Source organism: Orcinus orca, chromosome 11 (assembly GCF_937001465.1).
Source record: "Orcinus orca chromosome 11, mOrcOrc1.1, whole genome shotgun sequence".
NCBI lineage: Eukaryota > Metazoa > Chordata > Mammalia > Artiodactyla > Delphinidae > Orcinus > Orcinus orca.
The window spans coordinates 63,204,207-63,231,148 of record NC_064569.1 but is presented as its reverse complement, the minus strand read 5'-3'; positions in this window follow the sequence as shown (position 1 = coordinate 63,231,148).

The following is a 26,942-nucleotide window of genomic DNA, read 5'->3' as shown; positions in this document are numbered from 1 at the left end:
ACCATTTCCTTTATTTCTTATGATAATCATTATGACATGAGATACTATTATTATCTATATCCTTGTTAGAGACAAGGAAGCTGAAATGAAGAAATATTAACTAACTTGTCCAAAGTTACACAGCTAATAAATAGTTGAGCTGGCATTTGAAGCCAAGCAATCCAGCTCCAGAGCCCAAGCTCTAACTAATAGTGTCTTCCAAGGCCACTTACAATATGGCCTAGCAATCTTTACGGCACATAGTAGGTTCAAAATGATGTTTGCTAAATTGAAAGAAAATTTAATTATATTAAATAGGCTAAAAAAAAGTAAAGAAATTTAGATATAAAATACAGCAGTACTCCTGGTTTACAATGATGGTCTGAACCAATAAAAAATGTAGCCATGGACACAGAGAAAGAGGGGGACCCTAATTAATAGAACATGGTGATGGATTTGATTTAGAAGATAAAAGTGTGAACAATTAAGGATAATTCCAAAGTTGGAAGTTTACAACAATTAGGAGATTGGCAGTGAGAAGAACACAATTGTTTATCATTTACTATATCAAACATAAAGATTCAACTTCATTTAAGCCTCATAACCCTGTGAGGTTTCTAAAGAATGATTATTTCCATTTTATAAATAGCATAGGGGCAAGGTGGAGACAAGATGGCGGACTAGGAAGAAACGGAATTCATGTCTCCGCACAACTAGGGCACCTACCAGGTACTGGCAAGGGACCACAGACACCTAAGGGGACGGGAGGAAACCCCAGCAACCAGGTAGGACATGGGGCATGGCGGGGGGAGTGAAGGGGGAGGAGAAGTGGAGGTGGGACAGGACTGGCTCCCCTGAGGGGTGGCTGGGGGAGGGGAAGGGATCCCACACCCGAAGGGGGATATTGGGGGACCATTGGGAAGGCAGAGGACCAAAAGGGAGTGTGGCCAGGTTTCCCCTGCCCACTTGGACCCCTGGGAGCCTGCTGAGATCCTGGGACTGATCCTCTGCCTACCGAGGCCCCCTCCAGCTGCATGGGTCCTGAGGGAGTGGGAGGAAGGGAAGGGGGAGCGAAAGTAAAGCCTGGACCTCTGGGACCAGCTCCCTGAGGGGGGCCTGGGGGAGGGGAGGAGTTCCTACACCCAGCAGGACACACCCATGGTTAGGGGTCCAGCAGGACAGGGGAGACCCTGCGGGAGACTGTGGGGGAGGGGGGCGCAGAAGAACAGAATGCAAACAGCGCTCTCTCTGTCCACTTAGGCACTGGGGAGCTGTTTGGTTCCCAGGCCCAATCTTCTGCCCTAAGAGCCTCCCTCTTGCTGTGCAGAGCCCAAGCCCCACCCCTACACCCTCACCCAGGGCTCTACCTCTACACTCGGAGACCCCCTCTTAGACCCCTCTAACTGCACTGGACCTAAACCCCACCCACACACCCTCACCCAGGGACTTAACTTCCAAACTGTAGAACTCCACACTCCAGAGGCCCTCCTTTGGAGGTGCTGCCTCTCCCCTTCTGTGCAGGTCCTAAGCAGAGGCCCCACGCCACTCGTGAACATTATCCCACCTAGGCCCTGCCCCCACTGCCTTTTCCATTGGCTTGGGTCCTGAGACTAGGTCGCAACCCACGCCCAAAAGTCACCCCCCACCTGCCTAGGTCCTGCCCCACCCTAAACCCCACCCCTGTCTAAGTTCCACCCCCACCTAAACTCCACCTCCCATAGCCAAGGCTTTTGTTTCTTTTTCCTTCTGTTGTGGTTTCATTTTACCTTGTTGCAGTTGTTTCAAATAAAATTTTATTTTGCCTAATATATTTTTTATCTTTCTGATTTTATTTTGTTTTTATTCTTTGTTACTGTATTGCTCCTTTTTTACTTTTTTTTTCTTTTCTCTGCACCACACATCTTGTGCGATCTTGGTTCCCAGGCCAGAGGGTGGGCCTGAGCTCCTGTGGTGGGAGCTCTGAGTCCAAACCGCTGGACTAACAGAGAACCTCAGACCCCAGGGAATATTGATCGAAGTGAGGCCTCCCAAAAGTCCTCATCTCAGCACCAAGACCCAGCTCTATCCAACTGCTTGCAAACTCCAGTACTGGACACTTCAGGTCAAACAACTAGTAAGACAGGAATACAGACCCACTCATCAAAAAAAAAAAAAAAAAAAAAAAGCCAAAAAAATATGTTACAGAAAAAGGAGCAAGGTAAAAACCTACAAGACCAAATAAATGAAGATGAAAAAGGCAACCTACCTGAAAAAGAATTCAGAGTAATGATAGTAAAGATGATCTAAAATCTTGGAAACAGAATGGAAAAAATACAAGAAACATTTAACAAGGATCTAGAAGAGCTAAAGAGCAAACAAACAGTGATGAACAACACAATAACTGAAATTTAAAAATACTCTAGAAAGAAGCAATAGCAGAATAGCTGAGGCAGAAGAATGGATAAGTGAGCTGGAAGATAAAATGGTGGAAATAACTGCCAGAGTGCAGAATAAAGAAAAAAGAATGAAAAGAATTGAGGACAGTCTCAGAGACCACTGGGACAACATTAAATACACCAACACTGGAATTACAGGGGTCCCAGAAGAAGAAGAGAAAAAGAAAGGATCTGAGAAAATATTTGAAGACATTATAGTCGAAAACTTCCCTAACATGCAAAAGGAAACAGTCAGTCAAGTCAAGGAAGTGCAGAAAGTCCCACACAGGATAAACCCAAAGAGAAACGCACCTAGACACATATTAATCAAACTATCAAATACAAAGAAAAAATATTAAAAGCAGCAAGGGAAAAGCAACAAATAACATACAAGGGAATCCCCACAAGGTTAACAGCTGATCTTTCAGCAGAAACTCTGCAAGCCAGAAGGGAACGGCAAGACATATTTAAGGTGATGAAAGGGAAAATCCTACAACCAAGATTACTCTACCCAGCAAGGATCTAATTCAGATTTGATGGAGAAATCAAAAGCTTTACAGACAAGCAAAAGCTACGAGAATTCAGCACTATCAAACCAGCTTTACAACAAATGCTAAAGGAACTTCTCTAAGCAGGAAACACAAGAAAACATAAAGACCCACAAAAACAAACCCAAATCAATTAAGAAAATGGTAATAGGAACATACATATCGATGTTGAATGTAAACAGATTAAATGCTCCAAACAAAGACACAGAGTGGCTGAATGGATACAAAAACAAGACCGTTATATATGCTGACTACAAGAAACCCACTTCAGACCGAGGGACACATACAGACAAAGTGAGGGGATGGAAAAAGATATTCCATGCAAATGGAAATCACAAGAAAGCTGGAGTAGCAATACTCATATCAGATAAAATAGACTTTAAGATAAAGACTATTACAAGAGACAAAGAGGGACACTACATAATGATCAAGGGATTGATCCAAGAAGAGGATATAACAATTGTAAAAATTTATGCATCCAACGTAGGATCACCTCAATACATAAGGCAAATGCTAACAGCCATAAAAGGAGAAATCGACAGTAACACAATAATAGTGGGGGACTTTAACACCCCACTTACACCAGTAGACAGATCATCCAGACAGAAAATAAATAAGGAAACGTAAGCTTTAAATGACAAAACAGACCAGACAGACTTAATGGATATTTTAGGACATTCCACTGAAAGCAGAAGAATACACTTTCTTCTCAAGTGCACATGGAATGTTCTCAAGAATAGATCACATTTTGGGTCACAAATCAAGACTTGGAAAATTTAAGAAAATTGAAATCAAGTTTCTTTTCCGACTACAATGCTATGAGATTGGAAATCAATTGCAGGAAAAAAAAAACAGTAAAAAACACAAATACATGGAGGCTATACAGTGCGTTGCTAAATAACCAAGAGATCACTGAAGAAATCAAAGAGAAAAAAAAAAAATCTAGAAAAAAATGGCAACAAAAACACAACGATCCAAAACCTATGGGACACAGCAAAAGCCGTTATAAGAGGGAAGTTCATAGCAATTCAAGCTCACCTCAAGAAACAAGAAAAATATCAAATAAACACCGAAAGTAACTGGAAAAAGAAGAACAAAGAGCCAAAATTAGTAGAAGGAAAGAAATCATAAAGATCAGAGCAGAAATAAATGAAACAGAAACAAAGGAAACAACAGCAAAGATCAATAAAACTAAAAGCTTGTTCATTGAGAGATAAACAAAATTGATAAACCATTAGCCAGACTCATTAAGAAAAAAGGGAGAGGAGTCAGATCAATAAAATTAGAAATGAAAAAGGAGAGATTACAACTGGCACGGCAGAAATACAAAAGATCATATGAGACTACTGCAAGCAACTATATGCCAATAAAATGGACAACCCGAAAGGAATGGACAAATTCTTGGAAAGGCACAACTTTCCAAGACTGAACCAGGAAGAATTAGAAAATACTAACAGACCAATCACATGTAAGGAAATTGAAACTGTAATTAAAAATCTTCCAACAAACAAAAGTCCAGGACCAGATGGCTTCACAGGTGAATTCTATCAAACATTTAGAGAAGAGTTAACACCTAACCTTCTCAAACTCTTCCAAATATAGCAGAGGGAGGAATACTCCCAAACCCATTCTACAAGGCAACCATCACCCTCACACCAAAACCAGACAAAGATATCACAAAAAAAGAAAATTATAGACCAATATCACAGATAAACATAGACGCAAAAATCCTCAACAAAATACTAGCAAACAGAATCCAACAACACGTTAAAAGGATCATACACTATGATCAAGTGGGATTTATCCCAGGGATGCAAGGATTCTTCAATATATTCTTCAATCAATGTGATACAACATATTAACAAATTAAAAAATAAAAACCATATGATCATCTCAACAGACGCAGAAAATACTTTTGACAAAATTCAACACCCATTTATATAAAAACTCTCCAGTAAGTGGGCATAGAGGGAAACTACCTCAACATAATAAAAGCCATATACAACAAACCCACAGCAAACATCGTTCTCAATGGTGAAAAACTGAAAGCATTTCTTCTAAGATCAGGAACAACACAAGGATGTCCACTCTCACCACTATTATTCAACATAGTATTGGAAGTCCTAGCGACAGCAATCAGAGAAGAAAAAGAAATAAAAGGAATACAAATTGAAAAAGAAGTAAAATTGTCACTGTTTGCAAAGGACATGATACTATACATAGAAAATCCTAAAGATGCCACCAGAAAACTACTAGAACTAATCAATGAACTTAGTAAGGTTGCAGGATACAAAATTAATGCACAGAAATCTCTTGCATTCCTATACACTAACAACGAAAGTTCAGATAGGGAAATTAAGGAAACAATCCCATTTACCATCACAACAAAAAGAATAAAATACCTAGGAATAAACCTACCTAAGGAGGCAAAAGACCTGTACTCAGAAAACTATAAAACACTGATGAAAGAAAACAAAGATAACATAAACAGATGGAGAGATATAACAGGCTCCTGGACTGGAAGAATCAATATTGTGAAAATGACTATACTACCCAAAGAAATCTACAGGTTCAGTGCAATCCCTATCAAACTACCAAAGGCATTTTTCACAGAATTAGAACAAGAAATTTTACAATTTGTATGAAAACACAAAACACCCTGAATAGCCAAAGCAATTTTGAGAAAGAAAAATAGAGCTGGAGGAATCAGACTCCCTGACTTCAGACTATACTACAAAGCTGCAGTAATCAAGACAGTATGGTACTGACACAAAAACAGAAATATACTTCAATGGAACAAGATAGAAATAAATAGAGATAAACCCACGCACGTATAGTCACCTTATATTTGATAAAGGAGGCAAGAGTATACAATGGAGAATAGACAGCCTCTTCAATAAGTGGTGCTGGGAAAAATGGACAACTACATTTAAAAGAATGAAATTAGAACACACCATAATACCACACACAAAAATAAACTCAAAATGGATTAAAGACCTAAATGTAAGGCCAGACACTATAAAACTCTTAGAGGAAAACATAGGCAGTACACACTATGACATAAATCACTGCAAGATCCTTTTTGACCCATCTCCTAGAGAAATGGAAATAAAAACAAAAATAAACAAATGGGACCTAATGAAACATCAAAGCTTTTGTACAGCAAAGGAAACCATAAAAAAGACAAAAAGACAACCCTCAGACTGGGAGAAAATATTTGCAAATGAAGCAACTGACAAAGGATTAATCTCTAAAATATACAAGCAGCTCATGCAGCTCAATATCATAAAAACGAACAACCCAGTCCAAAAATGGGTGGAAGAGCTAAATAGACATTTCTCCAAAGAAGACATACAGATGGCCAACAAACGCATGAATGAATGCTCAACATCACTAATCAGTAGAGAAATGCAAATCAAAACCACAATGAGGTAACACCTCACACCAGTCAGAATGGCCATCATCAAAAAATCTACAAATAATAAATGCTGGAGAGGGTGTGGAGAAAAGGGAACCCCCTGCACTGCTGGTGGGAATGTAAATTGATATAGCCACTATGAAGAACTGTATGGACATTCCTAAAAAACTAAAAATAGAACTACCATATGACCCAGCAATCCCACTACTGGGCATATACTCTGAGAAAACCATAATTCAAAAAGAGTCATGTACCACAGTGTTCATTGCCGCACTATTTACAATATCCAGGACATGGAAGCAACCTAAGTGTCCATCAACAGAAGAATGGATAAAGAAGATGTGGCACATATATACAATGGAATATTACTCAGCCATAAAAGAAACAAAATTGAGTTACTTGTAGTGAGGTGGATGGACCTAGAATCTGTCATACAGAGTGAAGTAAGTCAGAAAGAGAAAAACAAATACCGTATGCTAACACATATATATGGAATTTAAAAAGTGGTACTGATGAACCTAGTGGCAGGGCAGGAATAAAGATGCAAACGTAGAGAACAGACTTGAGAGCACAGAGGGGGACGGGGAAGCTGGGATGAAGTGAGGGAGTAGCACTGATGTATATACACTACCAAATGTAAAATAGATAGCTAGTGGGCGGTGCATAGCACAGGGAGATCAGCTCGGTGTTTTGTGATGACCTAGAGGGATGGGATAGGGAGGGTGGGAGGGAGACGCAAGAGGGAGGAGATATGGGGATATATGTATATATATAGCTGATTCACTTTGTTGTACAGCAAAAACTAACACAACATTTTAAAGCATTTATACTCCAATAAAGATGTGAAATAGATAAATAAATAAATAGTTAGCATAGGTCAAATATATGCTCTAAAGCTACAGTGATAGCAAATGGCACAGCCAAGTGTCTATCTGGTGTGGTCAATACTTCAACTGTTTGAAAGGTCAGGTCTCAGCATTTACAGTGTTCTCCAAGTACTGCCATAAGATTGCCCAAATACTTAAGCCAGAAAGGCACTGAGACTCAAGGCTGCAAATGCATATTCAGGAATTATTAGCAAACCATATAAGTCTATATGCTTACCAAAAAGAAAATAAAATGCAGAAAGAAAGGCAGAGTTATATTCCAGAAATGATGCTGGGGAGTGGATGGTCTGGAGGAAATAGGGAGAAAAGTACATATCAGCTGCTGATGGGGAGAGAAGAAGACCGAGAAGCTGCTACTCTTTGACATACGAGTTCTTCAGAGCAACAAAATCCAAAACCTTAGCAGTGGAATGACACTTCCACCACGCAGTTTCAGCTGTGTCCCCTGCAAAAGCGAGCACCAACTGTCATGGAGGCGGAACAGTCATGAATTAGAATAGCAGTCCAGATTCATTTTTGAAAACTTGGCAATGACTTTACATGGCAATGTGACTGAAGTTTGCAAGGATGTAAGAGCTTCCTTGTACTAGCCAACTTATTGTACCTCCTCAAACAGAAAACAAACAAAAATCCTGCCTAATTCACTGATTTTCTGTGGCTTACCCTAAGCAACAGACCTTCAAAATAATAACCTAGGCTCTAAATAATATGTTCCTAATACTGATTTGGTATGATTCCATCACACATTAATTAGAGAGTTGCCTGGGTTTAGGGGATGACGGGGCATTTGGAGGGGAAGGTCTGACTCAATGTTTGTGGCCACAATCTGTTATGTGGTACATCCATATCTTTTAAATGGGATAATTTATTCTTTAGCATTTACTTCTGGCTTTGGAATATTCTACAACAGAATAAACCAAAATAAGTCATGCATTGAAATGTGAGTGGAATTTCATGAAAACTGTTTGATCTTATTGCTTAAACCCAAAGAAGCCTAAGTTATCCATTCACAACAGCCAGACAGCTGTAAAAAGAGCAAATATTTATTTTCCTACTTTCTCCACTTTTTAGCGGCACAACCAGAAAGTATCTGGGGGGACAAAAAGTAGGCTTGTGTAAGGCACACACCCCGAGCAGCCAGCACTGGCTTGTCTAAACCCCTAACGTGCCATTTGAACAGATGGAAAATTCTACTCACCTTAGAAAACTACTCATCCATTCCTGGGGCTTAATTGTCCCAGATGTTGTGGCCATCTGCCAGACTTATTTACAACAAATTCTTGCTTAAAAAATGGGATACTGAAATCTCACAGCTTCCTTAGGACATGGTTAAAGAGCATACGGAATTGGAAATTAAAGCTCAAATCTTATATCCACCACTCCTAACATGGGCAGTTTCTGCAACAGAAGAGACAAGAGAGATTGATAAGGCAGGGTGAGCTGTTGACACAAACTAAAAGTGAGAGAATGTTTCAAGGGTAGAGAGTGAAAAATTCAGGGATACATTGGAAATTGAAAGCTTAGGAAACAGCGCAATTTTCAGAGAGAACGATTTATTCAATGTCTTTGGTGAGAACAAGTGGACATTTAGGTTTACGTGAGCAAAGATTCCAGAGAAGTAAGCAAAAGGAAGGGATGATAATTAATAAAAAGAAACACACTTTTTTACTAGCTGAAGTTCTTATAATACGTGAGTATTAAGTGTAGAATATTCTTAAAGCAGCTCATGTGAGCAACTTCTGCTATGGTGCACTGCCCACAGAAGAAGTGTAAATGCCTACAACATAATTAATTAACCAAAAGCTGTCATTTCAGCAAAGAATGTGATATTTGATTGTTCATGAATGAGCAACTTCATAATCCATTTTCAATCTTCTTTTAACAGAGCTAAGAAAACTAATACAAGCCCAACTATTTTCTATTTTTTAAAAAGAAATAAAGCTTAGTGGTTTTGAAAATAAAAGAGATTGAAATTAAAATTGAAAAATTAAAAATAAATAAAATTAAAATGTAAAACAAACAGTGAAACCAACGAAGTACTCTAATTCCATTAAGGAATTAGATGGCTAACTATAAAGACAAAACTTGAAGCACTTAACTACCGAATATTTCTAAAAGAGAATAGTGTTTCTGTTTCTTTCTTTACTCCAAGGATTTTCCTCAAGCAGCTCCCTCCTCTTCTTTCTCCCCAGAAACTGAAGACCTGGTCATATTCCAAAGTCAGTGCCACTTGATCCTTTCTGGTATTTTGATTTCTTGCTCTGCATGAACATTTTAAATAATCTCAGCTTTCTGCTTGAAGATGCATAAAACATAAATACTTCACATTCCTACCTCCATCTTAGCTCAATCTTCATTTAAGATATAGTGAAGGGAATTCCCTGGTGGCGCAGTGGTTAAGAATCTGCCTGCCAATGCAGGGGACACGGGTTCGAGCCCTGGTCCAGGAAGATCCCACATGCCGTGGAGCAACTAAGCCCGTGCACCACAACTACTGAGCCCATGTGCCACAACTACTGAGCCCACGTGCCGCAACTACTGAGCCCACGCACCACAACTACTGAAGTCCGCGCACTCTAGGGCCCGCATGCCACAACTACTAGAGTCCGTGCTCCGCGACAAGAGAAGCCACCGCAATGAGAAGCCCATGCACCGCAACAAAGAGTAGCCCCTGCTCGCCGCAACTAGAGAAAACCCGCACGCAGCAATGAAGACCCAGCGTAGCCAAAAAAAAATTTTTTTTAATATGTAGTGAAAATTTTTCAATGTGAGTGGAATTTGTGCTCCCACCTCCATCTTGCCACAACCTTCAGGGTGTGAAAAATTCTAACCCGATGAAGGTGGAGGGGTGGTACTAGCCTTGCAGTAGTTCCTAATTTTGTCCAGTTGTGTGTACATCAGCAGCTCCTCTGTCCTGTTCCTCTGACATATACATTCTCAGCTCATCACCGCCTATTGGTTATTGGTCCTCAGTTTAACAATAATTCAGTTTGGTTGTTGCCCAGTTTACTACCAGTCTTATCCTCAGTTATAGCAAACAAGACCTTATAAGGTAGCGTTCTACTACTTCACTGCAATAATTTTAGAGCATCTCCTAAGAGCTCCCTCGCCGTGGTAAACTCACAGGAGCAGCTATACGTAGCATAGCTCTTTCAGGAAAACGACTGTTGCTTATGCAGTTTGCCTAGGAAAGCAGCCGTGTGGAACTATAAGGTGGGACCCACCCTTCCCACATTTCTCTTTTTTTGCACTTCGTCCTTAGATCCACATGAATTCTTATGTGCCCTAAAGATTTTAATAATAAGAAAGATAAAATAGAAAACGCTCCCCTAGATTATGTGGAGGATATAAATTTCAGTGAAATATGGTCCATACCCCTAAAGGAGCTTAAAATCAATTGTGAAGACAGATATGCACACAATTAATAGGAGTAAATAAAGGTCATAAGGGAGAAATTATGGAATGCTGAACTAATCTCAGCTGGCCTTTTGGAGTATTATTGGTGGAGAGTATATTTTTAATATAATACATAAAACCTTGGTATCTCAAACATTAGAAATTTTACTGTGCAAGAGCAGAGGCAGGTGATACTCTTATAGGTTATTCCAATAGCATAAAAAATAATAAAAATCCAATTTGGATCTGGGGGTCATAGTATGCCTATTATTCTTTAGAGCAAATTTCAAACTTGAATATGCAGAGAATTTAGAATCCAAACAGCAGAAGCAGAAGAACATAAGCATTATGACCTTAAAAAGAGGGTATTATTATTTATTATTATTATTATTTTTGCGGTACGCGGGCCTCTCACTGTTGTGGCCTCTCCCGTTGCGGAGCACAGCCTCCGGACGCGCAGGCTCAGCGGCCATGGCTCACGGGCCCAGCCGCTCCGCGGCACGTGGGATCTTCCCGGACCGGGGCACAAACCCGTGTCCCCTGCATCGGCAGGCGGACTCTCAACCACTGCGCCACCAGGGAAGCCCTATTTAGTATTATTTTAACAACATACTGGAAGTTATACACCCAAATGGATGATGAGGCACTTCGAAGTAGCAAACTTGTATGTCTGAAGACTGATTCCAATTCAAATAATTCCATTCAAATTGTATCACCATACACCTCTTTCAAAGTTATCTTTAGGTTCTAAAGCACGTTATTTTAAAATATTTCAAGGCCCATTTTCATCCACTCTGTGTGTCCCTATCTGCATCAGCCTTGTCTACCTACAGGCAACAAAAATGGTATCTCTTCTTAGTTTGTAAATATTGAGAACCCAAACTTGCAGCATATCAAGAGCTTCGTTACATTTCCCTCTAAGGATTGGAATCATGTTCTTGCCAATACTTTCACTGCTTCCAGCTCCTCTGATATCACAGTAGGTAGACCTCCAGAGTTGTTACAGTTCTACAGATGGAATTTGAGACAGTCTGCCATACAGAAGTCCTGCTCCTGTGTCCCACTGACATATGTTAGACTAAAAATGGACAATGACCCAGATCTGCCTTGAGTTAGGTTTGACTTACCTGGCCTTCGTACTTCAGAGTTTAGAACTTTTTTTAAGAAATGGCAAGGGATTGGGCAGGGATGATTTTCTGTATTATACATTTAGGTCATACTGGATATTGTACTTTGGGAGTATAATAGATTGGTTTAAATCAATAAAAAGTGTTTTGACAAATTCTACGAATAACATGTGACATCTTGGTAATATATATTAGGGTCCCAAATATATTGCTATAAAATAAAACCTGAATTTCATGTGTGACTCTGATTCTGAAGGCATTCCCAAAGAGGAATTCACCAAATGTCTATAATTCCCAAAATCATTACTTTAAAGATCATTTTCAATTTAGAAATGTATTTCTGTTTCTTCCCAAAACATGACTTTATTGGCATATATATCCCAAAGTAAATAAGTATGCTAAACTATAGTGACAGTACTATCAGATTTATATCCATTATCTTCATTTAAAAAAAATTTTTACAGGTCATAGGGTGTTCCAAGGTATACTTAAAACATTTTTCCCAAATTCACGTATACTGTTGAGGATACCAGAGGTATGAAATTAGCTTTTTTCTCTTTTCTACAGCTCAGAGATTTACAAAATTAATGCAAATATTAATTAATGTACATATTAATAATTTATTTCTCTAACTTTAGCCTCAGTAGCTCATTTTTTATTTTAGGAAAGTATCAAGGAGATGCAAAGTAGAAACTTTATTATTCCTTCAAAAAGCAAGGTAAAGTTTCTAAGTTTCCTCCCAAAACTATGTCTGCCCTAATTCTGTCCTACCTTTTACAGTAGGAGGACAGTTTGGTCTTCCTACCTATTAATTATTAGACTTGTTTGTGGAGACTGTTGGTGGGAATGCAATCAGGACTTCTTTGAGTAAAAGTGTAATGATTGCACATGATGTTTTTACAGCTGAGAGACTTAAAATGTGAGACAAATGTACCATTAAAAAAGAAACTGAAGTCTTTCTACATTTTAATCACCATTCTGACTACTATGTGTAACCTGTAAAAACTTAACAATTCTCTTTAGCCTGGAAAGATCCAACTGTTGTAAAAACCTTCTTTAAGAAATTCATCCCTTGTTCTATAGACTGTGGCAGGCTTCTTGGGAAATATGGTTCCAATGAGAATAAATACAGCCACTATCAACTTTCAGTGTGATATATTTCACACTGGCAAATGATTTAGTTAGTCCTTTAGCAGGTGTTCGGAAAGAAAATTAAATTTACAACATTAGGGGGCAAATAATTTCTTCCTCAAGCCCCATGGTATGCCCATGATAACTGAAGTCCTACAAATAATTCAGGCTGCCACAATGGCAGCCAGGATTCAATTTAGTAAGATTCCAGGCAACTAAGGGGAGTAGATGCTCCCTGATAGCAGTGTAGAAACAAGGCCCTTTGCTGGCATCAAAAGATGACTTAATTCTCGTCCAGTGGGCACACCTGCTGTGTATCAAGGCAAAGATGATCATTCTTCAAAGATCTTTGTCAGCAAATCTTTGCCTGAACTCTCCTGCCATGCTTTGTTAGCCCTTTGATATGGATTTCATTATTCCCTGCATCAGTTTCTCCAGCTGCATACACAGAACATTTGGTGATGAGTTTATTTTGAACATGGCTGTGTAGACGATGACTGTTTAAAGGTCAGAATTACTGAAGATATGTTTCACTTTAGTTCAGATGTGACTGGTATGTTGGCAGATTACTACTTTTGCCCATTCCTCTACCTCTAGCCTAAACAATCTGAGATGGATTTGAATGGTCTTCACCTACGGAAGAATTAAAATTTAGATAGAAAAACACTGAGCTTCTCAAGTCAAGGCTACCTGTGATATTTCACACCGAAGTTTCATAAGAGCTATACAAGTCTTTTGGGGGTCAGCTTGGACAGTTCTACCAAACTTATTAGAAACTCATAAAAACTCATAGAAAACCATTAGAGTGCCTCATTCAAGTCCGAAAGAACAGCCAGAGAGGGAATGTACATAACAGGAGGAAAAAAACAGTCACAGGTAAAATATAGAGGCAGTGTTTTAAAAGATCTCTCCTGGAGTAAAGTATACCTCCTTAGGAATAGAATTGAAGAAAGCTCTGTACTGAAAGCGTAGACCCTGAGCAGTGGTGGAGAGAGAAAGACAAGGATTCTAAATTGACATAAAAGCAAATAGCCATTACAAAATAGACAGTGGCAGAAGCCAGATTACCTGTTACAAATGCATTTTCATTGCCAAAACCCTATAGAATCTGCCCTTAGCAAGGTAATCAATGAGATCTCTGGTACTAAATGCAAAGGTTGCTTTCAATGCCTCCGTTGGCTTAAATTTCTTTAAGGAGAAGTCTAACTTCCCTTGAATGTGGGTCACTGGTGACTTACTTCTAACAAATAGAATGTGGCAGAAGGAATACTATGTGGCTTCCAAGACTATCATAAAAAGGATACAGCTTCCACCTGGCACTCTCTCTGAAATGCTCACTCTGGGGGAAGCCAGCTACCATGCCACAAGGACACTCAGGCAGCTCTGTGGAGAGGTCCATGTAGAGAGGAACTAAGACCTCCAGCCAACAGCCACTATCAATTTGCCGACCATGTGAGGGAGCCACCTTGAAATGGGATCCTCCACCTCAGTGAAGCCTACAGGCAATGCAACCTCATGAGAGACCCAAAGCCAGAACTGTCCAACTGAGCCCCTCCCAAATTTCTGACCTCCAGAAACTATGAGATAATAAATGATTTTTCTTGTTTTAAGGGGGGGAAAAAGAAAGAGAGAAATCTAACTTCTTTAAAGAAAGTGGGATTTTCTCTCTCTATCCTTAAGTCCCAGTGTTCCCAGAGTTCTGGCCTGTCTTCTCTCACCCTAAATACTCTCCACAGATTGCAAAGCCTCTATAATTTCCACTCCATTGTTGATGGCTCCTTAATCTAAATGTCCAGCACAGAACTCTCTCCTGAGTCCAGACGGCTGTCTCAGTTTTGCTACAACACAGCTCCATCTGAATGTTTCACATATGTCCATAACTATCATTTCCTTCACACAATTACAACCCACCCCTTCCTCTGTGGTCCACACCTTGGTGAAAGGCTTGTATTCACTCTACCAGCTGCTAAAGAGCTGCTGCAGTATACAAGACAGAGGTGGCCCCTGCCTTCCTTCAGGTTCAACCCAACAGTGAAGAATAAAATTTAACAAGAAATATAAGAGGAAGAGTGCATAGAGCACGTAAATGGGGTACTTAAAATTATTGAGGGTGGGAGTGGGTCATCACTGATTCTCCCTCTTGCTTATTATCCCCCAATCTAGCACCAAGTCATAAAATTCACAGCTCTTTCTACATTTTTATCCCTTAATTTCCCTCTAATCCCACTGTCCCCATCTTAGTTCAGGTCACTAGCACTTTGTACTTAGATCACAACAGGCAGTTCCTTAACAGGTGTGCATTCTTACCCTCCTTGTCTTCTTCATGTTCTGCAGTGTAATAGAAGCTTAGAAAATGATTGTTATTGTTGTTACTAGTTAGACATACAGAAAAAAAAAACTATTTTGGTTGTGATTGAAGAACCACCCTAAGACATTTCTGTCATCTGACTGAAGAACAGTTGAGTGTACCCCAAACGGCCGGCTGTTGACAAAAAGCCAACTGTCGTGCATGTTAACAAAGCACAGCACAACCTTCTCTGCCACACAAGCAAAAAAGAGAAACACTTGGCTGGCAGGAAGACAACTTCACACACCCACAATGTTGTCACCTCTCTGAGTTTACTTAGAAACTTAAATCTAGAATAGTATGAAACAAATTAGACTTTCCCATCTAAAGATGTCACAGTTGTCCCATATTTTAGTAACAGCAGCACAGAAGTTCGTTGTGAGATGGATCCAGATAGAGGGAACACCTACAGCTTGCTATATACAGGAATGCACGGAAGGAGCAGCTGTTCTTGTCTGTGCTCTAAATGCTCCCATTAAAGCCAAGGGCACTCTTGAATGTTCCTGGTGGAACCCGGAAACTCAGAAGATAGATGGGCAGTAGGCCGCCTGAAGGAGGATCACCAGTTTGTAAGTGGGACCTACCCTTGACTGCCCAGTGCACATCATGGAAGAATTCACCATGTGGAGTCTGGTGTTAACAGGTGAAGGGGTGTCTCCAGGAACCAGCTCTGATATTAAGAGTGTTAGATTTGATAAGCTTAGAAAAAGAACAGCTGGACATAGTCAAGAGTCATAGCAGCAGAGATTCCTTTTCCTTCAGTTGTTCCTTAAAAATTCTTTTCCTCAGGGATACATTTTGTGTACAGACTCCACAGAGTGACTACTATGAATCCATACCTACACTCAATTACTTACATACATTCTCTTTCCCAACCCTCTTTGCTAAGCTTCAACCTCCTATATGATATTTATACCTGCTCTTTACAGAAGAGTCTCTGGGCATTTGGTCATTTAGCTCACTCAGTATGTATTCAGTACCTACTACATTGCAAGTATGGTTCCAGGTACTGAGATAAAGAATTAAACAAAAGAGACATAGTCTCTATTCTCAAAAAGCAGACAATTCAGTTGGGAAGACAGACCGTAAATAATTACATATGTGATCATATTTAATCTTCAAAATACATTTTAAGGTAACTATTTTAAACCCCCTTTTTTTTTTACTAGTTATGAACATAAGATTTTAAGATATTAGATAATTTGCCTAAGGTCATGCAGCTGGTAGGTGGTAAGCAGGGCTTGAAATGTAAGTCACCTTAGCTTCACGGACTGCAATCCTAAGTCCTGGGTTCTATTGCTTTCTCTACAACAAATGATAGCTAGACATCTTGCCTTGAGTGCCTCAAAGCTACATCACATCCAACATATGCCAGCCTAAACTCACTGCCTCTTTTCTTCAGACCTGCTCCAAATTTCTCTCTCAGGACACAGCAACACAATCCATTTGGTTTCTAAGTGGTAAACCTGAGACTTACCATAGATCCTGCTTTCTTTCCCACCTCAACCATAAAATCACTTATCAGTTCTATACATATTTGCCTGCCTAATCTTCCACGTCCTTTCCTTTCCATTCGTACTGCCATTCTTGCGTGTTAAACTTTCTTTCCTCCTCCCCTGAGTGATTGTGATGGCTTCCTTCCGTATGGGCCTCCAAACAATCCTTTTCCTCCCTCCAAACAATCATCTACTGTGCTGAATGAATGAACTTCTCAAAATACAAATTTGGTCATGTCACACTTCTGTGGGGTCTGCACTCCATAAACAAAAAAACACATTTCTTTTCAGTCTGTCAGCCTCTTTAAAAGCTAACATCTGTCTGCCTCCTAGCTCAGCACCTTCCACTCCTCCTTTCTCTTCTTTCTCTATTTCACTCTGCAGTACCGCTATTTCCCCACATGTATTCTGTCTCTACATACCTCTGTACACATATACACTCAGTCCTCACTGCATGGAGGCAATCTCCCCAATCCTTTTCAAGTTAGAACTTACTTGTTCTTCAAAACTCAGCTTAAGAATCAACTCCTTCAGGAAATTTCCTTCTCATCTCAATTCCAAATATTATAGCTCCTCATCCCTTTTGGGTCTTTTTTATATATATCATGAGTTCTATAGTAACACTGGAAATGTGCCTGTCTCCAATGTTAAACTGAGTTTTCTGAGGTCCGTCTTAATCAATTTGATTATGAGTCTTGCAAAAGAACAAAGTAGGATGCTGTCCAAAAGCTATGTGATCTGTAGTCAGAAAACCCATTTTGAAGTCCATGTTCTTCCCCTTAATAGCTGTGACCTCAGTCGTCATTCAATCTCTTACTTTTAGCCTGTTAAGAAATAAGTTGTATAAAAAAGTGAAATGAGACTTAGCAAATGAAAGTATTTTTATCTATAAAATGCTAAAAAACATTACTACCCGATGACCTTATGAGCTCCTTGGGAGCAGACACCATGTTTTGACATCTTTGTATGATTCTTTCCCCTTCACAGTCAGACTTAGCTTAGTACTGATCTGGTACAAAGTTCAGGTTTGATTGAAAAAAAATACATGTTTTTGAACTAATAATGAGAAATGTAAGCTTTTTACTTTAAAATTTGTAAAGACTTTTATTTGCAAAATTTCATCAGAAAGGGAAAAAGCACTGTAAGAAGCATGAACACTTAAAAATTGAACTTAGCACATTAATTAAACTCCTGGAGAGTAAACAGAATAAAAGAGACAGAAATAATAAAATTCAATAAGGTCTACTACAATGTGTCTTCGATGGCTTTTTTTGGAGGAGGTACAATTCAAGGAACAGCAATTTAAATTTCAGGACCTTCTTCTCAGAGCTTGCCCTGGGCAGAGTTGAGAAGTATGCATTTTGTTTTGTATTTTTATCTAACATTCTGCAGCCATTTCCAACACCTGGAAACCCTTCCTCTCGTCTAAAGGTTATTGGAGTCTTGCTTCCAGGTGTCTTCCTAGAACTGTCATTCCTAAAGATTTCTCATTATCTCTGACTGCCCCCTCTTACTCCCTCAGCTATTATATCCATCAACTCAAGCAAAAACATCTGTTAGAAACACAGTACATACTAGATTTTAGGAAATACAATATAGGTAAGATACTGTCCTTGTTTGGGGGTAAATCTCCACACTATTTTAGATAGTACACACAAATTATGATACATGGTCTGATAAATACATCACAGGACACAGAGCAAAGCACTGTGAGAACTACAAGGAAAGGGCAGTTCACCATACTGCAGGATTTGAAGAAGGCTCCAAAGAGGAAGTGATTTTTTTAAATTGAAGTACAGCTGATTTGCAATATTACATTACCTTAAGGTATACAACATAGTGATTCAATATTTTTATAGATTACACTCCATTTAAAGTTGTTACAAAATAATGGCTATACTTCCCTCTGCTGTACAATATATCCTCATTGCTTATTTATTTTACACATAGTAGTTGGTATCTCTTAATTCCCTGCCCCTATCTTGTCCCTCCCCACTTCCGTCTCCCCACTGGTAACCACTAGTTTGTTCTCTACATCTGAGTCTGTTTCTGTCTTGTTATGTCCATTCATTCTATTTTTCAGATTCCACATATAAGTGATAACATACAGTATTTGTCTTTCTCTATCTGACTTATTTCACTAAGCAGTGATACCCTCTAGGTCCATCTATGTTGTTGCCAATGGCAGAATTTCATTCCTTTTAGGGAGGAGTACTATTCCATTGTAGGTATATACTACCTCTTCTTTATCCATTCATCTGCTGATGGACACTTAATGTTGCTTCCATATCTTGGCTATTGTAATCAATGCTGCTATGAACATAGGGGTGCATGTTTCTTTTTGAATTAGTGTTTTCATTTTTGGGGGATATATATTCAGGACTGGAATTGCTGGGTCATATGGTAGTTCTAGTTTGTTTTTTGAGAAACCTCCATACTGTTTTCCACAGTGGCTGCACCAATTTATATTCCTACCAATAGCTTAGGAGGGTTCCCTTTTCTCCACATCCTCGCCAACACTTGTTATCTGTAGACTTTTTGATCATAGCCATTTTGACAGGTATGAGGTAATATCTCATTGTGGTTTTGATTTGCATTTCTCTGGTGATTAAAAATGTTGACCATCTTTTATGTGCCTGTTGGCCATCTGTCTGTATATCTTCTTTGGAAAAATGTTTATTCAGCTCTTCTACCCATTTTTGAATCAGATTGTTTTCCTGATATTGAGTTGTATGAGCTGTTTATATATGTTGGATATTCACTCTTTATCGATCATATGTCTTGCAAATACTTTCTTCTATTCAGTAGGTTGTCTTTTCATTCTGTTAATGGTTTCCTTTGCTGGGCAAAAGCTTTTAAGTTTAATTAGGTCCCATTTGTTTATTTTTGCTTGTTTCTTTTGCCTTAGGAGACAGGTCCAGAAAAATATTGCTACAATTTATGTCAAGGAGTGTTCTGCCTATGTTCTTGTATAGGAATTTTATGCAAAGGAAGTGATTTTCAGCTAGGTTTTGGAGGGGGAGTGCAAATTTTTCAGACAAAGTCTGTAGTGGACAGGAAGGGAGCGAAAATATGCATTCCAGGAAGGGACGATTGCCTATTTAAAGGCCTAGGGACATGAAAGGGCACAACATATTTAGAAGAGAGTTGGAAAATTAATATGTTTTAAATCATTCTGAACCTAACCAAGGATGTCTTTAGTGGTAGAGTATTGGGCTACTTAAGAGAGTACAAAGGGGAAGTTTGGATTATGTCTATATGGAATATTTTTGGTCTAGGGAAGCCTACAACATGGATAACTGCTTAAACCTTTCCCCCTAGGTCATCTTCCTCAACCATCCCCCCACCTCTAGGCTGGAACATGTCTCCTTTGTCAATTTATTCTAGCATCATGGTCCATCTTACATTATAACTGGCTAACCTCATATCTGTCTCTTCCACCCTGTCCTCTCTACTGTGCCTAGCACAAGTTTATAAACATACATCAAACTGAACAAAAATGTATCTCATTTAATTAAACTTCAAGGAACAATAAATATATGCTTTGCATTTAACATAGCACTTGTGCTTTATACTTATTAATCTTTTCAATACCCAATGAACTGGGTATTACCATCATTCTCATTGAATAGTTGAGTAAACTGAGACACAAAATATTTCCATCTTGTTCCTTACAAAATAATATTAAAACACTATTTACTTCTATCTTTTTTTTTTTTTTTTTTTTTTTTTTTTTTTGCGGTACGCGGGCCTCTCACTGCCGTGGCCTCTCCCGCCGCGGAGCACAGGCTCCGGACGCGCAGGCTCAGCGGCCATGGCTCACGGGCGCAGCCGCTCCGCGGCATGTGGGATCCCCGTGGACCGGGGCACGAACCCGTGTCCCCTGCATCGGCAGGCAGACTCTCAACCACTGTGCCACCAGGGAAGCCCTACTTCTATCATTTTTAACCTACATTCCTATGCCAATTTATTTGAAAATAAGGATGCTCTTTTTCAAAATATAAAACCACTTTGCATTTGTGAATGTGTGTTACGTTTTACAATGAAAATTATCTTTAGTAGTCACATTATACAAAATGATTCCTCCAAAGAAGAAAATAAATGCAAAATTTTTGAAATGATGATCATATATTACAAATTCCTCTGTGTTTGTTCTAGGAACTGTGAGCCATCTGTACCATGTAGGCAGTTCAGGTTGTGTCTGTAGACATACAGCAGAATAGAAGGTACCAAAATGTGCAATTTGTTGTGACCTGCTTACAAAGTTTCTTGGAGTCAGGGATGCAGAAATTTCATGGCTGAGCTTCTCCTGAGAGTCATGGTAAAAGCCACAGACTCTTGCCTCTACTGTGATGTTTATTTCTAAGGCATTCTCTTTGCTTTACAGTACATGTATCAATGCATTACAATTTCATCAATGAGAACTACCTACTTAACTTTTTTGATTAATTAGGGTTCAGGCTAATGTTTAGGTTATCACAGAAAAAGATTAACAGGCATATTAATATGTTACAATTCCATCAATATTTTTCGAACTATGAGGGAAATTAAACTTCTTAATTCTAAATGCAACACCTATGTTAAATGTAGTACCTATATTAATTATAATTTACTCTCATCTGTTTGTTGAAACAATTTATTTTATAGAACAAATGTATTTTTTTCTATAAAGTCATATTTTATTAAATTTTTGATTTATTGCTTTATAAATTTTTATTTAAAATATCCTATAATTCAGTATTGTATTTTTCCTCAATTATCTAAATAGATGAGATATAACTTTGCTTTTAATGAAACTTATGTATGGTTTTACGGATTCATCATCATTATCCTCCTTAAAGTCTGGTAACATGTATCTCCCCTTTCAGCAATGACATGAAGCCCCTACTGGGCTTTCCTGTTGGGTAAATCCAGTTAATTATTTTATTCAACTTCTAAAACTACCCAGGGAACTTCTAAAACAGGCTTGTGTTTCTCTTAGGTATGTACCTATTCCCTGGAACTTTATTGTTTATTGAGAAAAAAGAGAGGAAGTATAGGCATTAAACTTGATGAGAATTTATGCAAATTTGGCAATTCAAATAGAATTAAATGAAACAATTGATTTGTTCTGTGGTTTAGGAGCTACTCAAAAGTTAATCAAAAATACTCCTGTCCTCTAAGTCCTACACTGTGAAAAATATTTATTCATAGGTAGATTAAAGAAACATGGAATCTTAAAGCTGAAATGGACCTTGGAGTCCTCCAGTATTAAACAACAAGGAGTCTTTATGAAAATCCTCCAACTGGTAATGAGCTCTTATTTAACCATCTTCTTTAACTACAGTTGGTGATGGGGAACTCATTGCTTCCTGAAGTGGTCAATTCCATTTGAAAAGCTCTAATACTGAGAGAGTTTTTCTTTATGTGCCAATCCAACTTACTGTAATTTTAAAGATAAATTAAGTGATTTGATCTCGTTTCCACTCAGCAGCTATTAATGAATGAGGATACCTACCCTTCAGCACAAAGGATCATAACTGATAACCTCAAAATCTGTTTACTGTGAATTTGTAATTTAATAGAGAATCCTTCCCTATCTCAAAATATAATGTACCTATTATAAAGATAGTCCAGGGGCCATAAACATATTGGTTTACACTGAAGAAAAAAATGAAAATCACATTTAAAATTTTAACACAGCTACTAAATTAATATAAAAGAAGCATCCCAGATCAATGGAGTGTCAGTTATTTAATGAATGGATTTGGAATACATAGTTAGCAATCCAAAACAGATTTAGTTTGGTTCTCTACACAGCATCATACACCAAAAAAACTGACTTTTAACCAAACAGCCTAATGTAAACTCTAAGCTTCAGCCAGACAAGAAAAAATACTGTCTATTAAATATCTTCAGGGTAAGAAATTTCTTAATCTAGAAGCACTAGGAGAAGGTCCAAAGGCAAGTGTCTACAGATTCAAATATATTAAAAGTGTGCTTGTATGATAAAAGCATGCAAAAACAGAAACTAGAATTAAAAGCCAAACAACATAGTAAAACAGTGGCAGGAAATATGACAGACCAAAGGTTAATCTCTTTATTATCTAAAAAGCTCATAAAATAAATAGGAAAAAACTTAAAAGACAAACAGGCAAATAAATAAACAGATACTTTCCAAAAGCAGAAATACAAATACTAAACAGACATTTGAGAAAATGTTCATTCATACCAGTAATCAACACAAATCAAAATAACAAAAAAAATTTTTTCCTATTAGTAATAATTAAACATTAGAAAACTTAAGCTTGGCAAAGGTTTTATTGTACATTAGTGTAATCCTTTTGAATTTGTATTTGGCATCATGTACTAAAACAATAAATATATGCATGTAGTGGCAAAATAACTCTTTTTTGAGATTTTCCTAAGGAAATAATTTAACTATGGGGAAAAGCGATATTCAGTGGTGCCCATCATAGTATTACTTATATTAGTTAAACCAATTTTAAAAATCCAAAATAAACCAGCATAAAAAATAATTATATGATATGATACTATATATAGAAAATCCTAAAGACTCCACATAAAAACAACTAGAACCGATAAATAAATTTAGCACGGTAGCAGGACACGAGATTAACATATAGAAATTGGCTGCATTTTCTTATGCTGACAATGAAATATCCTTTTTAAAACTACACCAAAAACTTAAAATACTTAGGAATAAACCTGACCAAGGAGGTGAAAGACTTATATGCTGAGAACTACAAAACATTAATAAAGGAAACTGAAGGTGATTCAAAGAAATGGAAAGATATATACCATGCTCATGAACTGGAAGAATTAATATTGTTAAAATGGCCATACTATCCACAGCAGTCTACAGATTTAATGTGATCCCTATCAAATTACCCATGACGTTTTTCACCGAACCAGAAAAAAAATCCTAAAATTTATATGGAACCATAAAAGACCCAGAATTGTCAAAGAAATCCAGAGGAAAAAGAACAAGGCTGGGGGCATAACCCTCCCAGACTTCAGGCAATACTACAAAGCTACAGTAATCAAAACAGCATGGTATTGGCATAAAAACAGACATATGGATCAAAATAGAGAGCCCAGAAAAAAACCCACACACCTACAGTCAATTAATCTTCAACAAAAGAGGCAAAAATATACAATGGAGAAAAGACAGTCTCTTCAGCAAGTGGTGTTGGGAAAGTTGGACAGCTGCATGTAAATCAATAAAGTTAGAACACACCCTCACACCATACACGAAAATAAACTCAAAAGGCTTAAAGACTTAACTATAAGACATGACACCATAAAACTCCTAGAAGAGAACATAGGCAAAACATTCTCTGATATAAATCATACCAATGTTTTCTTAGGTCATGTCTCCCAAGGCAAGAGAAATAAGAACAAAAATAAACAAATGGGACCTAATCAAACTTACAAGCTTTTGTACAGCAAAGGAAACCATAAACAAAATGAAAAGACAACTTACGGACTGGGAGAAAATATTTGCAAATGATGCGACAAACAAGGGCTTAATTTCCAAACTGTACAAACAGGTCATACAACTCAATAACAAAAACAAAAATTTTAAAAAAACAGTCAAAAAATGGGCAGAAGACCTAAATAGACATTTCTCCAAAGAAGACATACAGGTGGCCAATAGGCACAAGAAAAGATGCTCAACATTGCTAATTATTAGAGAAACGCAACCAACATTACAATGAGGTACCACCTCACACTTGTCAGAATGGCCATCATTAAAAAGTCCACAAACGACAAATGCTGGAGAGGGTGTGGAGAAAAGAGAACCCTCCTACACTGTTGGTAGAAATGTCTATTGGTGCAGCCACTATGGAAAATAGTATGGAGGTTCCTCAAAAAACTAAAAATAGAGTTTCCATGTAATCCAGCAATCCCACTCCTGGGCATATATCTGGACAAAATTATAATTCAAAAAAATACATGTACCACAATGTTCATAGCAGCACTATTTACAATAGCCAAGACATGGAAACAACCTAAATGTCCATCAACAGATGAATGAATAAGAAGAAACGGTGTGTGTATATATATATATATGTGTGTGTGTATATATATACAATGGAATACTACTCAGCCATAAAAAAGAATGAAATAATGCCATTTGCAGCAACATGGATGGACCTAGTGATTATCATACTAAGTGAAGTAAGTCAAAAAAAGAAAGACAAATACTACAGGATATCACTTATATGTGGAATCTAAAATATTACATAAATGAACTCATCTTCAAAATAGAAACAGACTCACAGACAGAGAACAGACTTTGGTTGCTATGGTGGCAGGGGCAGGGGTGGGAAGGGATGAATTGGGAGTTTGGGATTAACAAGTGCAAACTATTATATACAGAATGGATAAACAACAGGGTCCTACTGTATAGCACAGGGAACTATAATCAATATCCTGTGATAAACCATAATGGAAAAGAATATAGTAAAGAATATATATATGTATAACTGAATCATTTTGCTGTACAGCAGAAATTAACACATTATAAATCAACTATACAATAAAATAAAAAAATATGAGTTGGTTTTTATTTTGATGCATAGATTAAATAAAGTTATTAAAATATGAGAATTGATTATAAAAATAAACATTTACTAAGGCCCTACTGTGTGACAAATGTTGTTCCTAGATATTTAAATGTATCACTCATTTCATTTAATTTCCTCACAGGAACTCTAGGAAGATAACCAAATTTGAGATGAGAAAACTAAGAAACAGAGTTTAAATGGCCTACTCTAGATCACAGTAAAAGTGAAAAAGTAGAAATAAGCAATCTGACTCCAAGTTTTGAGTTCTTAACACTATAACATAAAAACTACTTATTAATGCTGCAACAAGATTTACTACTTCTTGATATGACATTAAATTATTAAAACAATGAAAAATCATGCATAAAGTTCAAAAACCATATTTTAAACTATGAATTAAAAATTATATGAATTAAAATGCCAATTCAGTTAGTATTTGTATGGTACATTGTTAGATGATTTGTTTCCTTTTCTTAAATTTCTAAATCTTTCATAATATTTTTATGCTATTTTTATAAAACAATTGGAAAGAAATATTTAAATCCTATTTCCAGTAATATGATGAGCTAAGCTATTTCGACTATCCCTTCTGCTGAAAACAACTGAGGTGCTTTTAACATTGTTTTAAAAATCCTTTTTAAAGTTTTAAATATGTGGCAAGATAGTAAATCAAAGAGAAGGTAGAAACTAAGAGACGTAAGCGTATCAATGAAACCATATTTACCTTGAAAGCATTCACCAAACTAGCAAAATTGAGTTTTCCTTCTGATAGCCTGCTGGAGAATGGGGGCCAAAATCAAACACAATCACTGGCCAAGCTTGGAAGTCCAACAGAAGAGAACGATGGAATTCCAAATGTCTATACTTTAGTGAAAGAGTAAGTCATAAATAAACGTTCCCCTACCTCCACCACAAGACACTGCATGAAAGATCACCTTGGCTTCAAGCAAAGCTGAAAGGGAAAATAAAATCCTCAAATGGTGCTCTGTGGATCTCTGTGACGAAATGAGATCATGTATGTACTCAAACGAGAACAACAACAACAAAAACCCTAATGTTACACATTGAGTTTAATGAAGTCCGGAGAAATTGTGTTGTAGGTGCTTGTCAGAAGGAAATGCAAATACTCTCTGGGGTAACTCCCTGTCAAAACTAAGGACACAAGGAAATGACACTTTCTTTGAGAACCAACAGAAATAAAAGAGCTAAAAGTCTCACAAAGAATTTAGATGTTGGAATTATCAGACACAGATTAAAGTACAGTACGCTTACTAGATTTAAAGAAATAAAATGTGAAAGTATGTGCAGGGAATAGGAAACTGTACAGAGTGACATTTCCTATTTCTTGAAGTAGATTTTCAGAAATTTTTAAAATTACAATATTAACTAATTCATTCCACCATGGTACATCCCAGGCATTGTTCTATGCTTGGAAAATATAGTAATGGGTAAAACAGATGAAAAGCCTTGCCCTTGTGCAGACTACATTCTAGTTTGCAGAGAGGGAGGTAAAAAATATGTCAAATTTATGGTATGATGCATGTTGATAAGTGCTAAGGAAAAAATAAGGGGAAAGGTATGAATGGGCCACATGTGTAGTTTTAAGTTATAGTGTTTAGGAAGGTC